The sequence below is a fragment of the Sinocyclocheilus grahami genome, unplaced genomic scaffold (assembly GCF_001515645.1).
Source record: "Sinocyclocheilus grahami isolate Dianchi unplaced genomic scaffold, SAMN03320097.WGS_v1.1 scaffold454.1, whole genome shotgun sequence".
NCBI classification, from domain to species: domain Eukaryota; kingdom Metazoa; phylum Chordata; class Actinopteri; order Cypriniformes; family Cyprinidae; genus Sinocyclocheilus; species Sinocyclocheilus grahami.
The window spans coordinates 786,205-786,467 of NW_015505633.1; positions in this window are offsets into that span (position 1 = coordinate 786,205).

Genomic DNA, 263 nt, shown 5'->3' on the forward strand with positions numbered 1-263 from the left:
TTTGAGCACAATATTTTAAGCATTATTTACAGAGAAAGCTTTACACGTCCTGCACTTACTGTAATCTGTGATCTACACTGATTGTATTGGTTGTTTAGGAAGACAAACAAGAGCATAAAATAACTGATTGTTTAATATTTATAACTATAAATAAATATATTCTAAATAGTATAAATATATTCTATAGTAAATAACTATTCTAAGCATATCTAGATGTTTAATGGTTAATGTAAGGCAAATATCAAAGACCTTGAAGTGTGATA